The following is a 15,345-nucleotide window of genomic DNA, read 5'->3' as shown; positions in this document are numbered from 1 at the left end:
TTGTCTTTTCTATAATTCCACTCAAAAGCTACCACAACTCTTACCTTATTCTTCTAGCGACTTAAGAGCTTTCGGAGGTAAAGCTTCGAAAAGATTTAATTAAGAATAAAATGGGAATCGGCTTGTAATGTGGGTTCCAAAGAAAAGACTTATAGGCTCAAATGGGCGCTCTGCGGATAATTTTATATATGATGGCGTAATATCTCAATGGACAATCAAAGAAACGCCTACATCATCTCTAAGACTCACAAAACTTACTTATTTCTCTTTGGCTAACACACAGGGAAAGTTCTATACAAACACAAGATAGCACATAATGTAATCAAAATCTCACATCACACAATGCACATGACCCCAGTCGGGACGGTTTCATTCCAACTCTCAAGTTTAGGCAAGTAATCACAAAATCAAGAAGTATTAAGCAATAAAGCACTACATGAACAATGAGTCAAGTAACTGAGAGAAAGTGTCACAGATAGGCGAGTCAATGTTTCACGTTATCAATTTTCATTAAAATTGTATACGGAGAAATCGGAGGAACTAATTTCTCGCTAATAAGTGTCACACCTCCTTTTTTACCACCCGAGATGGGATATAAGGGAGTTTTTCCAATTTAAGTGATATTATTCGAGATGGGATTATTTTGTTTAATTTTTCAGAGTTGCCACTTGGAATAATTTATGGTGTCCCAAGTCACCGATAAATTTTTAAAATCCCAAATTGAGGAAATTTTCGACTTTATTTAAAAGTCTGCGAACCAGAAATTCTAGATAAGGAATTCTGTTAACCCGGGAGAAGGTGTTAGGCATTCCCGGGTTCCGTGGTTCTAGCACAGTCGCTTAACGATTTATGCTTGGCTTAAATTGTTTAACTACTCATTTTTAGGACCTATGTGCATTTATCTTTTACCGCTTTTAATCACTTGATTTATTCGTAATTAAAGAATTGAGTTACGTATACGTACACTCTTTTCTTTTGGCGCGTCAAAAATCATGTCATGCGAACGTGTCCATAATTAATAACGCTTTGTTTATTTTATTAAGAAACGTTTGGTTGAAGTTGCGCGAACGCATCCCTCGAGTGACTTTTAAAATTAAATTTGAAATTATGTTACACGAACGTATACATAATCACAATACTAATCTAAATCAGACCTAAAGCAAACTACGATTATTTAAGGCTATTTTGATACTAGGTTAATATTCATGCGAGGGCCATAGGTTATTCAATGGAAATATGGAACACCTCAATTCTTTCCTACAAGGGTTAATCCTTGACTTAATTTTATGAGGTCCATGAGTTTAGGGGTTTTGTTTGGCATGGCACACCTCAATCGATTTTAATAGAAGGGTTTGTATTAAATTAGAGTGAATTAAGGGCGCCTAAGCTTAATCTAAATCAAAATTCAATCCAAAATCACTAATTGGTATTGGATAGCATGCTAGCAATTGATTATTTTTTAAGGAGAGTCATGGGCAACGACGAGACTAGAAATGAGGGACGCTTAAAGCCATCTAATTTTTAAACCAAGTTGGCCCAAATTGGGCTCTTATTAGGCGGGCCCAGTTGCGACTGGCTGGGCGTATCCACCCTTCACACTTTGAGCCCAACTTATATGCTACACACTTTGCAAAATTGCAACCCAAATTGTTTCGAATTAGAAGTATCAGAAATCAAAATACAACTCCAGTTTTGAGAAGTAACTGCACTGCACGCGATTTGCAAGACATAAAGGACATACATTTACAATTGAACCAGGCTTTTAGGCTTAAGGCCTAGGCCCAGACTTGTCACAATTGGTTTTCCTTCTCTGGACTGAGTCTGGCCTCTATTAGACTAAACAAAAATGGGCCTTGAAGATCTGGCCCATGGCCTTAGCCGTTATCATGCTTACAAAGATTCAATAATAAATGACTACACATCTAGGCAGTAGTTGTTTGAAATCACTGAAACAAGACTGAATCAATAAAATGAAAACTTTCCAAAATTACATTATAGCCTATTAATACATGAAATAACTATATGAACAAAACTAATCTACTACAAGTGTATTATTAACCTAAAGAATGTTTTGCCTCTTTTGGACATGGCTTGTCTATCAAAGCTGGGCCTCTTATTTTGTGTTAGAACTACAGGATCCAAATTTCAGCTTTTGAGCCTACTGATTTGGTTAACTAGTGACCAAATCTGCAGGTACTAGCCCCAAATTAGCTAACAGCTGTGTGGCCAACTAATACAACACACAGATTTTAGTACACTATAAGCTACTATAACTAATTTGGGCTTTAACACATGCTGGTTTGGCCAATCAATGGCCAAATCTACAGGTTATGGCCTACTTGACTTCAAATAGAACAAGCATTATACTAAATTCATTTATAAGCAAGAAAAGGCATGGATATAGCTTAAAGAGCTAAAGCAAAAAGAAATCAGCAGAGTGTCTCATCTCGGTAAAGAAGAAAAGAGGGGGGCAAAGAAAATGACTTAGACATATACTTAAGAGTCAGGATTGTTATGCACTAATCAGGAATGAATCTGACCATTTAAAGGGTCAGATTCATTTTTTCCTTTTGTGCTACTATAAAAGAGGCATTTTTGAACACAGATTTCATAGGTAGATACATTGATTCAGCAGTCAACCATATTGAACATAATATCACAGATTTCATGATTAAATTCAACAATCATTTAAACTAATATTATCACATGGTTCAATTAACTCCAAATTCAAAAAACCATGATGCCCAGACTAAACATCAAAGATCAGCTAACCAAACAATTTCCAGATACAAATATTTTGAACTTAAAATTGATTCCATTCAAGATGAACATTGTACATACCTTGAAACTGAAAAATATGGCTGAGAAATGACCAAATGAAGGCCAAGAAAACCAAAAGAGAAAAGGAAACCCAGACTTCAACATCAAACCAGTAAATCACAGCAGTAGACGTAGACCAAATGAAGATAGTTTGAAACTAGAAAACCAGCCAAACGAAACAGGGAAATCCTCCACTTCAGACCATATTTTTAAACTTGTAAAGAATCAGAAAAATGAGAAGTTTTTGAAGTTTTCTCAAGATTTCTGGAATCTGAACTTTTCATGAATGAAAATAGAGCTTTTTTGTGCAGAGAATAAGGCTGAATGTTTGTCTCTTCTGTGTGAGAGGACCTACTTATATATAGGCTGCCTAGGGAGGGTATATCTTGGGTATATTTCTTATCCTAGGGAATAAATAGTATTGTCCTTTTTGCAGCCCTTGGTACAGTTATCCTATATTTCAACATCTTTTATAACAGATAGGATAGCTGTACATTTCTGATTTTTTAGCCTAAGTAAAAATCCCATTTTACCCTTTAAGTTACTGCTTATTTCATATTTAGCCTAAGTTCTGATTTTAAACAATTGCAACCAATTTAGGCTTTTAAACAGGTGATTAAATTGCCTAAAATTATTGTATTTTAAACTCTGAAATTAAACTAAGGTTTTAAAGTGGTTGTTCAGAGGCTCAAATCTGAGCTTAACACCAATTAAACATAAGTAATCACATGTATAGGCAATTAAAACTCAGATTCAAAAAGGGTTACTCAAATTTAACCAAGTCTGAGCTGAACCAATTTGAAGCTGAATTAGGCAACTAATTAACATGAATTCTATCCTAATTGAATCAAACTATGCTGAAAACTACATTGCTGGAAGAAATCATGAGATGAAGAACAAAAACACAAAACTCAAAATTACCATCATGCAAATTAAACTCCTAACTATGAAACCTAAACAATGACACTGTCAAAGCAGATGAAAAAGGGAGAATAACCTAAATCATGCAAATAATCAGAAATGGGAACAAGGAAAGGGAAAAGAAAACAGAAGGGAAAATGAAATCATGAGGAAATAGAGTAAATAACAAACTAAACTAAAAACAAACCCTAAACTACATGCAAAAGGGGATAACAAAAATCTAGAACATGCAATTACAGACAGAATAACACCATAAAAAATCAATCAAAGGAAAAGAGAAAGAGATGGCCAGGAGAAAAGAGAAAGAAGATAGAAACATAGCCTAGAAAATTACCTATAATAGAACCAACTGGAACCGGAGGACTTGGTTGGAGTGAGGACTTGATTAGAGCAACTCGAACAATAGGTCAAATCCACATGAGTCAACTGCTCTCATCAAAAGCAGTTGACTCATGTAGAATAGAGCCATTAAAATCCCGGAATCGATTCGGCAAAGGTCTTTTAGGGTTTCAGAATCTAAGATCCAAAATTCGACCAAATTGGGGCCAATTTGGAAGAGGCTAATGGCAGCTTAGGGTTTAGAGATGGGCAAGGATAATAGAGTGTGAATTTGCAGCGGATTGGGGCAATTAAAGTTTTTGGCCGTGATTTTAATCTAATAATCAAGGATTTTGGTCGGGATTCGAGGAAAACGAGTTGGACATATGGGCTGAGGAGGTGAAAGGGAGTTCAGGGTGTAAATTTGGAGAGCTTTGGACCAGCGGAACCGCCGTGAGGCAATTTTCGGTGGGTGGTTTGCGGTGGAGGCGGTGAGGAAACGAAGGGCAACTAGGGTTTAGAGTTTAGAGAGAGATAAGAGACTGAGAGATGGGTCTATGGGGGGTCCGTTTCGTTCGGACACTTATATATCAAGTGGGAGATCAGTTCCCATCTGTTCGATTAAACAAAATCAACGGATGGGATCTAAGGGCTGGGGAAATAGTGTCATTTGGTGCAAGGAGGGGCTGGACCAGGCATACAAGATTTGGGCTTGGGTTATGGGTAATTTGGACGGGTTTGGGGCAAATTTGGGCTGGTTTGGTTATTATTAGCCCAATTTCGAGAAATCCATTCTTTTGAAATACCCTCTTTTATTCTTTTTCTTTTCTCTTTTTCTCCTTCTTTTTTAATTAAAAATCCTAAAAAAATAAAATAAAAAAATCCTAAATTATCTAAATTGTAAAAATAAATTAATTATATAATTATAAAAATTATAAACACCACTTAATTCTAAATTAAAATAGAAGAATCAATAAGCTAAAAATTAAAAGACAAAAAATGAGTTATTTTTGTGATTTTCAAATTTCTATAAAAAAATTATTACTGATTAATCCTAAAAATGTAAAAACAAATCCTAAATGCAATGCATGGTATTTTTTGGTATTTTTTTCATGATTTAAATAAAACTTAAACATGCACAACAATGCAAATAATTAAATAAAATTCTACAAAAATTCCTAAAAATGGCAAACAATTAACAGAAAACCTATTTTCTTGGGATTTTATAGGAGTATTTCGTATAGGGCAAAAATCACATGCTCACAATAAGGTGTCTCGGAAGATCACCTCGAAGGATCGAGACCACGGACTGAGTACCCTCCCTCGAGGTCTATCTGCACTCGACCTGGGGATAACGTTGGTCGTAACCCCAACGATCATGGGGAGTTTCTGAAGAGTGCAACCGGGCCCGACGAAATCTGTCAGGCTAGTCTGAAGCTAGTCTGAGCCTGCATCATGAAGTTAGTCAGCTGTCCCATCCTGGTTCCTTTATCATTAATGTATTTTGTACCATGTTGGGATTTCTCTTCCTATATAAGGGGGACCCTTGACACTTTGTAACCCCCTGTTGCTCTCGCTGCTCCATAAAGAAATATAGAAAAACACTCTCTTTGCTCTATCACATACTCTCTTGATATTATTGCTTTCATTTCTTATCTTCTTATTTGTTCATCATTTATTACTTATCATTGGCCATAAAGAGCCTTCATTGATTGTTTCATATCTGTTATCCTACCCCGATCACCTACGATAGCTCAAGTCCGAGCCCCGGAATCGACCTCGAGGCTCCGGATCGACAAGCTCGAGGCCCTGAATAATTGACCTATCGGTTTGATTGTAGCTCCCTCCTTCAATTTATTTCGTCTCTAAATCTCATATACTTAGCATCAACTGCTTAACAAACTAGCATAAAAATAGATCGCGTATTTTTAGAGTCCCATCAACAAATTTAATTGTTATTACCATTTTCACGATAAACAGTTTGGCGCCCACCGTGGGGCTAAAAATAATAGTGATTATTTTCTTGCTGGTTTCGTCACACAATGCAAGTTATCTTTCATGCTTTTTCTTATCCAAGATCTTCAATTTCAGGTTAATATGTCTAACTCAATGAATGGAGGCAAAAATACCAATTTCGAGGACCATGGGGAGAACGATATGGATGTTTCGGGTGTTGGTATGCTACCACAAAACCCTGGGAATTTTCCTGAACCAATCCCCCTGGACGCGGTCTCTCGCGACGCCCAACGCATCAATATAAGCTTGCATACCGACAGGAGCGTGCATCGGGGAGATCCACAAGAAGCTCAGAAAACCCCGACCAAGGAAGGACGTGAGGTTAGCCTTCACGTTATTTTTGAAATGTTGCAGGAACAACAACTAGCTATTGCTCAGCTACAAAGTCACCAAAAAACTCCCAGCACGGTAGCACCAGGGACAACTCCCCCAGCTAAATAGGTACCGGAGAGATCAAGAAATAACGGGTCGATGTCTGATCCTGCTATCGTAAAAATGATCGAGGAGCTCACTAGGAGGATCGAGTCGGGTGAGAAGATTATAGAAGCCAATGACAAAAAGGTCGAAACTTACAACTCCAGGGTTGACCAAATTCCGGGCGCGCCCCAGGTCCTGAAATGCGTGGATTCGAAGAAGTTCATACAAAGGTCGTTCCCTGAGGAAGTGGCCCCGAAACCCATTCCAAAGAAGTTCAGAATGTCGGAACTCCCAAAGTACAACAGGACCTCAGATCCCAATGAGCACGTTACTGCCTACACCTGTGCGGTAAAAGGCAACAACATAAAGGACGACAAAATCGTGTATGTCTTCTTAAAAATGTTCGGGGAAACACTCTCAAAGGGGGTCATGATATGATATCACAACTTAGCTCCTAACTCCATAGACTCATTCGCCATGCTAGTAGATTCCTTCATAAAGGCACATGTCGGTGCCATCAAAGTAGCAACGAGGAAATCCGACGTTTTCAAGATTAAGCAAAGGGAGAACAAGATGATATGAGAATTCGTATATCACTTTCAAATGGAACGGATAGAGCTACCACCAGTCTCCGACGACTGGGCAGTGCAAGCTTTCACTCAAGGTCTGAATGAACGAAGCTCGGTGGCTAAGAGTACAACCTGATAAGGTGACTAAGAGTAAATTCAAGTCCTGCCTTCTCCACAAAAAATCTCATCATCAGCACTATTCACCAAAATGACGGATAGATCTGCGCTATAACTCGATATTCTACGTAGAAGTCGAATACAACCCTATCAACGGGACCCAATGTGAAAGGATATATGTACACAATCAAAAATCCATCGGCACGATCCGTGATGCCCTTACCCGGGGGAAGTATCTGTGGTACTACCCTTCCCCCCCATCCGTAGTCTTTTCTCACTAACCTAAGATGTTCTTCCCTTATTGAAGAAGAGACCTTCAAGGCATACTCTCGTTGGTCCTGAATGCCGGAGGCGGAGCTCTCCCCTCCCTGTCGGACGGACCCCGACATAGCAGCCATGACTATGACAAAATTAGAAAATGAAAGCGGGAATATGTGCAAGTGCGTTAGTGCCGGAGTAGAAAATAGCTAGCGTAGAAAAAGAAGGGCAACTGCTTAAAGTGGTGGGATCCCCTAAAAAGCAAAAAAGTCCATGTACGACGACAATCCGCTTGCCTCAAAACTGGCTAAAAGCACCATCGCCAGTCCCGAGGTGGTACCCGACCTCAAGGACCTCCATCAGAATAAGGTTAGGCTCCAAGAAGCCAATAACACCTTCTCCAGTCCCGAGGTGGTATCCGACCTCGAGGACCTTCATCAGAACAAGGTTAGGCTCCAAGAAGCCAATAACACCTTCTCCAGTCCTGAGGTGGTACCCAACCTTGAGGACCTCCATCAGAACAAGGTTAGGCTCCAAGAAGCCAATAACCTCTTCTTCAGTCCCGAGGTGGTATCCGACCTCGAGGACCTCCATCAGAACAAGGTTAGGCTCCAAGAATCCAATAACACCTTCTCCAATTCCGAGGTGGTACCCGATCTCGAGGACCTCTATCAGAACGAAGTTAGGCTCTGAAAGGCCAACAATATCATCGCCAGTCCCAAGGTGGTACCCGAACTCGAGGAGCCCCATCAAAAAGAAATTGGGCTCTGAAAGGCCAACAACATTTTCTCCAACATCGAGGTGTACCCGACCTCGAGGATCTCCATCAAAGGGAAGGTTAGGCTCTATGAATCCAATGGCATCATTACGAGACCCGAGGTGATGCTCGACCTCGGGGGTTTTTTGTCAAAAGGGAATCAGGCTCCAAGGAAATAAGCATTTAAACTCCACCCGTATGGGCTTGGCCCCGGGGTACCATCTGAGATCAGACAAACCCTCTTTCAAGATCTATCTATAGCACCCTAAGGCTATTTTACACTAAGCCCAGAGCGAGTTTCCAGGTGGTCCGAATTTGGATGAACCTCCGCTCGGGGACCGCCCTCGAGAGATCAAACGCAAGCCCTGTCCACCGGTCTCCAAGCATATTTCTTCTCAAAGTTTACCACAGAGTTTAACTAATAAACCATGATTCCTAGGCCCAAAACATTGCTTTTATTCTACTCGAAGTCAAGGTCCCGGCGACCCGAGTTCATCGGTATGATTCAGGTTTGATCCAAGGGACCGCAAAGGGTTCCGTGCAAGGCCATATTAATCGACCAAAGGCCAGAAGGAATACTCTCACCCGGGTTTGGTACTAGCAACAACAGACAGGGTCATGCATGCAGAATCCCCACTAACGCAATAGAATATAGCAAGCATCAAAGATAAAAATTGAGGACATATCTCTATATTCATGAATATTTAGTTACAAAAGCCCACGAGGGGTCCTTAAATATGATTACAAAAGCTCACAAGTGGTCCTTACACGAAAATAAAGAAGCAAGAAGGTGTAGATATAATAAAAGCCTAAAAGCCTAGCCTATTCTCAAAGGTACGTCCTCGATAGCAACATTTTCGGGCATCATCTCCTCAGGCACGTGTCCTTAAAGACAATATATTCCGAACACAACCCCCTCAGGAGTCTTATCTCGATTCCCTAAAATGGCATCTTCAAAAGAGGAGACGACGAAGAGGAAAGCGATGGAGAAGAGCAAAGTGACGCGGAAGAGGCAGGAAGGAACGAAGAAGTGGCTAGGTAAAAAATCTGGTTAGTATGGATTTCGCCAGGCTATTATTGTAAATCCATGTCTTGAGACATTGCCCCTGTGCGGGATGCAATAGTTAGTATATAGTACAACCTCACCCCATGAAAAACGAATGGAGCGAGGAGCCGCATCGGATAATCAGGGGAGGTAAGCAGCGGTGTATAGTCCGAGGCCCCTCTTGAGCAGAGGTGTATAATCTAAATTTTTCCTCGAGTTAGAGGAAATCGGCCCTCTGTTTCGTCTTCCCAATGACAACAACAACAAAACAACATAATCTCGCTCGACCAAAGAAGGCTGGGAGATAGGCTGTGGCATGCCTGATAGAAGTACTACCATACAATCTTGAGGCCATGGGCCTCAAATATGGTGAACAACACAGAATAAAGATAGCAAGAAATGAAGAATGGATAGGTACGAGAAGATACTCGAGTAAAAAGCTGACCCAGGAGGCCCCATTTATAGAAAGGGGGGAAACGTATCCGACGACGCCATTATCGCCCTCAAAAAACGTAACGACAGGCGCATTTAATGCATCCCTGGGAGCTGAATCGACGACGACATTATGACTTTGGAAAATGAGAAACTGTAATACGTTGAATGATCCTAGAGAAGCGAAATGATGGAACATTTCGGTGATCATGAAGGCTTGCATCATCGGTATGACATCATTATGGGAAGTCCGAAAAGTCGGATGTCAAAATAGTTTCTTGTCGCTCCTCTCTAAGAAATGCATGGACTATCTGTATACGGCAAAATCGGAAGAACCAATTTCTTGCTAATAAGGCGTCTCGGAAGATCACCTCGAAGGATCGAGACCACGGACCGAGTACCCTTCTTTGAGGTCTATCGGCACCTGACCTGGGGATAACGTTGGTCGTAACCCCAACGGTCATAGGGAGTTTCTGAAGAGTGCAGCCGGGGCCGACGAAATCTGTCAGGCTAGTCTGAAGCTAGTCTGAGCCTCCATCATGAAGTTAGCCAGCTGTCCCATCCCGGTTCCTTTATCATTAATGTATTTTATACCATGTTGGGATTTCCCTTCCTATATAAGGGAGACCCTTGACACTTTGTAACCCCTTGTTGCTCCCGCAGCTCCATAATAAAATATAGAAAAATACTCTCTTTGCTCTCTCATATACTCTCTTGATATTATTGCTTTCATTCTTATCTTCTTATTTGTTCATCATTTATTGCTTATCATTGGCCATAAAGAACCTTTATTGATTATTTCATATCTATTAGCCCTACCCCGATCACCCACGATAGCTCAAGTCCGAGCCCCGGAATCGACCTCGAGGCTCCAGATCGACAAGCTCGAGGCCCTGAATAACTGACCTATTGGTTTGATTGTAGCTCTCTCCTTAACTTTATTTCGTCTCTAAATGTCATATACTTAGCATCAACTTCTTAACAAACTAGCATAAAAATAGATCGCGTATTTTTAGAGTCCTATCAACAAATTTAATTGTTATTACCACACGGTAAACAAAAACATGTTAGGAAGGTAATTTGCATGAGGCCTAACTATGCTAGAATCAAACATGTCAAAAGGAACATAGGAGCACTCAAGTTTTCTTTCCTCAATTTCCTAAAACTAAAAATTACTCGGTTCAAGTTACATCCCTTGAAAAAGAATCAATGCCAAAAGAAAAATCAAGGGAGATTATTATCTACCTACGGTTAACTAAAATTTTAAAAAAAAATATTTTTGAAATTTTTCATTGTACCTTAATCCCTTAAGAAAGTTGTCCAAGAGATCCATCATCAGGAAAAGTCCTATTTTTTTAGTTAAATTAATACAACTAAGATATCATAGAAAATCACCCAGACAATCTCATCACCTCACACTTAAAATTGTGCATTATCCCCAATGCACACCATAAATAGTAAGAGGGTGAAAGAAACTCCCTAGTAGGCCAAAGGCTGAAGCATCAACAGCTCATGGGATACTCAGACTTCTCTCCGCCCTGGTCCTTGGTGCGGGTACCTCACACTTAGTTCCAACCATCTGGTTTGCTTTTGCTTCCTTCTAATAGATTTCCTTTACATGCTCCTACAAAATTAAAAAAAAACTACACTACAAAAATAACACAATTATAAAAAGTAAACAAATAAAAAATAAATAAACAGTAAAGTTGGGTTGCCTCCCAATAAGCACATAATTTAACGTCGCAGCACGACATGAATCACTTTCTGCCTCTACTTTGAACTTATGAATTGGACCCCAAGTTTTGATTTTGTTCTCTGATCATGCTCTTGGGGTGGTGTATAGCCTTGAAAGCCAAAGGTTAAATAATTCTTTATGCACTTTTTAGCTTTAAGCTGTGGAGTATCACCTTGCCTAGATGGCCTCAAAAATTTCAAAATATATGGCTCGTCTACCTCTTCCCTTGTCTTCTTTCTACGCTCATAATGATCCATTGGCATCTCACCATCCGAACACAATGTAGAGAAGTGTTTGGAATGAGGTCCAACATGCTCAAATACCTGAACTTCGATATGTTCAACATCCTCTATACCAATGACACTAGAGTCAAATGAATATTTATCCTCAATGTCCTCGGTTGACTCTAGTGCCACGCCTTCAACATCGGGATCCTTAAATTCTAGTTGGCTAGGTTGTTTGTGTTCTACTCTGATCTCCTCCATCAAAGTGTTAACTGTTGACTCTAATTCACATTGTTTTTGGCTACTATCCACCATATTGACTTGTCGAACATTCAAAGTTTCGACCACTTGACTCACTTGAGCCTTCAAGTTGTGAATAGTTGTCTCTTACCTTAGTATCTATAATTGTGTGTTACTATTTTGTTCCACAAGGCACATTAACATATCTTTGATCTCCTTTAGGTCATCATCCCCAGGTTCTTTGTTCCTAGTAACTTCACAAGTAAAAGTAGAACCAACCATCATAATAAGGGGTGGGGAGGATAAGAAATATAAGCACAACCACTAAAGTAATCATCTTGACCACCACATATATCACACACATTCCACACATGAGATTGAGTTGGAGCACATAACTCGCTCTCGGAATATATTGATAATTTTGGCACGAGTGGTTTCCTCTATAATATGCATGAGGGAGATAAAAATTAGAATTATCAATATCAAAACTCCCATAATTTCAAGATGCCATGTTTCTCTAATCAACAAGTAAAACTAAAATAAAAAAATTAAATACTAAAAAAAAGTTCAGACTTGAAACCTAGCAATATGTACAACTACAACTACACCGTTAGCTCTGTGGCAACGGTGCCAAAATTTGACCACGCCCAACTCTAGTCTTAAAAAGGACTAAGTGGTCGTTGCAAATATAATCCGATTTACAAATCCATAGTCGAATCCCATATAGAACTAAGGCTTAATTATTGTTGTTTAATATCACTAAGAAAGCAAGCTCGAACAAATTTTGAAATTATAAAGATAGAGATTTTATTTCTAACTAATTAAGTAGTAAAATATAACCTAGAGATACTAAGTTTTGGAGAAAAAATTAAGGAGAGGCCTAGGGTTACGATTTCTCCTATTGTTGGAATCTCCCCCACTATGTTTCCAATAAATTCGTCTAAGCATTTTCTACCGATTGTGAGCACTGAGTGTCGTAGCTCTCTCTCGAGCAACTACCATAATTTACTAGTCATATTCTCTCGAACTACGCTAGCTGCCACTAATTCACTGCTCACTACGATCGCACCAAGGTTTCGTTATCTCTAATCATGTGATGTTGTTTAACAACTACCAAAATATGTATCCTCTCTTGAGCAATATACACACTAAATAGACATAGTTAAATGAGAGCTTTTCAATTAACAACAACAAAAATATAGTTGAACAAGTAGAGAAAGATCAACGGCAAATTTATATTAAACATAGTGAACAAATCATCCTCCAATAGGTTCCATCAACCCTAGATGGGAAGGTTTAGCTACTCATAACCATACTAACAATCATGATAATAATTGAAAGTATTAAAATACAGATTAAAGAAGAATGGAAGAGAAAACTTGTGTGATTCATTGCTTCCAAGTGTTCTCGTAGCCTTTTTCCTCTCCAATAATGTCTCACACCTAAGAAATAGGTTTAGAACCCCTTTTATACATGGTGGAACGTGTAGGGTCGAAACTACCAAGTCCTAGCTGAATTAGGATGAAATTTGTCTTTGGGCGTTTCGCATGGTGCCTAGCGCCAACCTGGACATCAAACTTTTTTCACTTTTGTGTTCTGCTACTCTTGGCGTTTTGGTTGGTGCATGACGTGAACCTGGGCACCAAAGCCATACTTCCTCCAAATTCTTCCGTTTTATTTACTAGAATTTTCATGCAAGTTTGCCAAATCACTTCTATTTGACTCCTACACATATAAATACCATTATTAAGCTCGAGTCACAAATATTCAAACTAAAGTTAACAAAATTGAGGCATAATGCAAGGAAAATTATATATAAAAAAATGAATTTTTAGTCTAACATCAATTCCCTCTATACTATATATTGCCATGGTTTGTAGTATAAGAACAAATTAATAATAAAGTTTCCGGGACTTAACTTTGGGATATTGTCGGATAGGAGGTCTCAAAATGTTGGAATAAGTGTTTCAATAAATTTGAAACAATGTATTTTATCAAAAAATCTTTTGATTTCAAAGTAAAGAATCTCATGTGAAATGAATTTGGAGAATTTATTAGATTCATTCTGGATTTGCTAAAAACGTTCTTGGTTTTGACAAATACGTACATTATGATATCCCGAAAATTTTTATACAACTGACACTAGTTGTATGAATGAGACAATTTTTGTTTCATAGTTTTGTGGACCCAAATTTCTGTGGACCCAGAAGTGTAAGATTGGGGTTCACAAATTTGTGAAACAAAAAGGAACCTCATACAACTAGTGTCAGTTGTATGATACACAAAATAAAACTTCTCAACGAGTAACGTTCTTAAATGTTATTTCTGGTATGGCTTAGTTAAATTCCGAAGATAGGGCTTTCTTTTATTCTTCTGTCCCAACTCTTTTTAAGACACGTCTTGACGTCCATTTAAGCCAAGCAAATCCTATTTCAGATCTCTATATTACTTATTATCTGTGTTCTGAAAAAAAATTGATGATATTTCGGTTTGCATACAATTGGTTGATATTATTATGTTATACATGTTCTAACGTCTAATGCCCATATAATCTTTCGCGCTTGAATAACAATGAATATAAAAGAGAGAGAAAATGCAAAGTCATGGTTTTGATTGAATCAAGTGATGACATGTCAAAAAATTGCCTCACCGCCTTTGACTCTAGGCTGCAATAATATGAAAACCAGAGGCAATTGGTCAATTGTTAAATAAGAAACTCCTTATAGAAGTCATGCCTCCTTTTCTACTTATAACTGATCAAATTTTTAAAAACTAATCGTACTTTTGTGGGTGGAGATTTGAGGTGCTTGGCAAAAAATAAAAAGTGCTTTCTATTGTTGGTGAGAAGTTCCAAAAAGCAGAAGTAGGTTCTTGAAATTTTATTTTTTTCAGGACAAAATTATATTTGCCAAAAATTTATTTACTAAACTACATCTCATTCAGTTAGTTACCTATAATCCTGTATCTCTCAAATATAGGTGCACTTGTATTTCTGCACAAATTTTGGTTTAACTATATTTATATTGATTATAAATATTAACATATATATATATATATATATATATTTTATGCCTTAAATTTTACCTAAATTGAAGTAAAAACTTTATTAAAATATTTCATAAAAAATATTAAATTTATTTTTGTAGACCTTAGTCTTATCTTTTTTCATAATTTGATACTCAAAAAAATTTGAAAAATAATTGATCAAAACATAATTTGTTTATCAAATACTAAACAAAATCACTTCCTCAAATAAAATGAGAAAATACAAATTATTTCTCTTCAAACATACTTTTTAAAAAGCTATTTTAACAAATGTATTTCTTAAATTAAGCCGTTCTTAGAAGTTTGACCAAATATGCTTCTAGTTGTGCATTCCCCACCAAAAGTAAGAAAGGAACAACGAAAAAAACTATTGATATTTATGGGTTAGCCCAAAATTGAAAGCAGAAAACAATATTAAATAAAAAGGGCAA

Source organism: Nicotiana tabacum, chromosome 7 (assembly GCF_000715075.1).
Source record: "Nicotiana tabacum cultivar K326 chromosome 7, ASM71507v2, whole genome shotgun sequence".
In the NCBI taxonomy this organism is placed as follows: domain Eukaryota; kingdom Viridiplantae; phylum Streptophyta; class Magnoliopsida; order Solanales; family Solanaceae; genus Nicotiana; species Nicotiana tabacum.
This window is presented reverse-complemented; position numbering follows the sequence as displayed.